General features: G+C 53.7%; 1 long non-coding RNA gene across 1 annotated transcript; it reads right to left on the reverse strand.

Moving 5' to 3' along the window:
* Positions 1-167: 167 nt before the first annotated feature.
* Positions 168-1,994, reverse strand: LOC107135238. The gene is made up of 3 exons (XR_001502543.2): positions 1,927-1,994; positions 992-1,021; positions 168-604 (listed from the first exon to the last, which is right to left on the reverse strand). It is a non-coding gene; the product is annotated as an uncharacterized LOC107135238 (long non-coding RNA).
* Between the last annotated feature and the right edge of the window lie 160 nt (positions 1,995-2,154).

Consider the following 2,154-nt stretch of genomic DNA (forward strand, 5'->3'; position numbering starts at 1 on the left):
CAAGTGAGACAAGTTGTGTTTAGCCTTTTTTTTTTTTGTATCCAGGAATTGAACTCAGGGGCACTCGGCCACTGAGCCCCCTTCCCCAGCCCTATTTTGTGTTTTTATTTATGAGGCTTAGGGCCTCACATTTTTTTTTTTTTTTTGCTGAGGCTGGCTTTGAACTCGCGATCCTCCTGCCTCAGCCTCCTGAGCTGCTGGGAGGACAGGCGTGGGCCACCTTGCCTGGCTAAGTGTTTGGTAAGGATGGCAGGGGGCTTTCTCTTCCCTGCCTTGCTGAGCACTGGTCTCCCGGATGCTTCCTTGTGGCTCAAAGGACACGCACAGCAGCCAGGAGCAGCAGCAGCCACGGGAACCATGAATCTGGAGGCCGGCTGGCCTTCACCCTCTTCCCTCTGTGGGCCTCAACCTGAGTTCTATTCCATCCTCCTTGTTCTGGAAGCTCATGGTGACATTGTGGCTGATGACCACATCCCTGCTGGGACTGACCGATCCTCTCAGGCCATCTGTAGTCCCTCCTATCCCCTGAAGCCCAGGTCCCCTCCTGCTCTCCCCAGGGCTGCGTATTTACCACTTGCTGAGTCTGAGCCTCTCCTTCGGATTCCTGGAATAGAGAAGCCCAAGGTTAGTGGCCAGGCCAGCTTGGGGTCCTCAAAAGGCGTCTCCACCCTGGGGAAAGCCAGAGGTGGTGACCTGTCAAAATTCTCCAGCCACAGAAGATTCTTCCTGTCTGCCAATGGCTGACCGAATCCCCCCTTGCCTTTGGCCTAGACCCCCTTTCTAATCTCCACTGGCTCCTGGCCTCAGGCTGTGGCCAATCCTGCCTGCTTGCTGAGACCAGGCCAGAGCTTCAGGGCCCCAAGAGGCCTTGGGGTCCTGTCTCTCATAGCCACTCACAGTGGCAGTGGGTGGCCCTTGGGAGAGAGGTGACACCCAGACCTTGCTCAGCACGGGCAGGGGTGAGCCCTCGTCCCTGCATGGACACACTCACCTGATTCCCCGGAGAGCATTACTTCTCCACCTGCACAGAAGGAAAACCAGGGGTCACTACCCATGATCCTCTGGGGGGCAGAGGCTAGGGAGGAAGGTGGGTCCCAGTGAGGATCAGGGGGAGTCGGGAGCACATGAAATGAGGGGAGACCCCAACCGTATAATTTATTAGCATCCTGGAGGCCTCGAGGGTAAAAAGTCATCTACTAATAGATGACTATATTTTTACCTTTTCTATAGTGATAAAAATCACTTTTATTATATATATAAATAAACACACATATGTATTAGGGGGTTCTGGGAATCGAACCCAGAGGTCTTCTACCCGTGAGCCACACCCCAGCACTTTTTATTTTTGAGAAAGGGCCTCCCTAGTTTGCCCAAGCTGGCCTCAAACTTGCAAATCATTCTAATTCCGCCTCCTGAGCTGTTGGGATTATAAGCCTCTAGCTCCAGGGATTGAACCCAGGGGCCCTTCACCACGGAGCCCCATCCCCAGCCCTTTCTATATTTTATTTACAGACAGGGTCTGACTGAGTTGCTTAGGGCCTCACTAAGTTGCTGAGGCTGGCCTCGAACTCGCAATCCTCCTGCCTCAGCCTCCAGACCCGCTGGGATTACAGGGGTGAGCCACCACTCTGACTTGCCTAACATTTTTAAACAGCCCAGCATGCCCAGAGGAGTCCTGATCATGTTCCATTTTGCTGATTGGGAAGGTGAGGCCCAGAAAAGGTTGAGTGACTTGTCTAGGTCCTCCTATAGCTCAGAAGAGAAGGGAAGATTTCCTAGAAACAAGTCTCAGCAAAGGGAAGACACCCCGTGTGTCCCCACATGCCCTCTTTAAGCACTCGACCACCCCCATCGACTTTTGCCAAAGCCCTGAGTCCTCAGGTCCTCCTGATTCTCTTTTCTCCAAAGGTTCTGGACACCACTTACCTCCATAGAGCTGAAGTTCATCCTTCAAAATGTCAGGGTCCCCGTGCTCAGCACCTGAGTGGAGACAGTCCTCTTAGGTCAGCTGTCCCCAGACACAGTGTCCCAGGGCCATTTCCATCTCTCATGGGTCTGAAGCCGGAGAAACTAACACAGTCCCAGGGCTTGGAGGTGAGGCAGCTTAGCCTCACGAGGGCTCTCAGCCTCCAGAGAGAACCCCGTGCAGTTACC

The sequence above is a fragment of the Marmota marmota genome, unplaced genomic scaffold (assembly GCF_001458135.2).
Source record: "Marmota marmota marmota unplaced genomic scaffold, marMar, whole genome shotgun sequence".
NCBI classification, from domain to species: domain Eukaryota; kingdom Metazoa; phylum Chordata; class Mammalia; order Rodentia; family Sciuridae; genus Marmota; species Marmota marmota.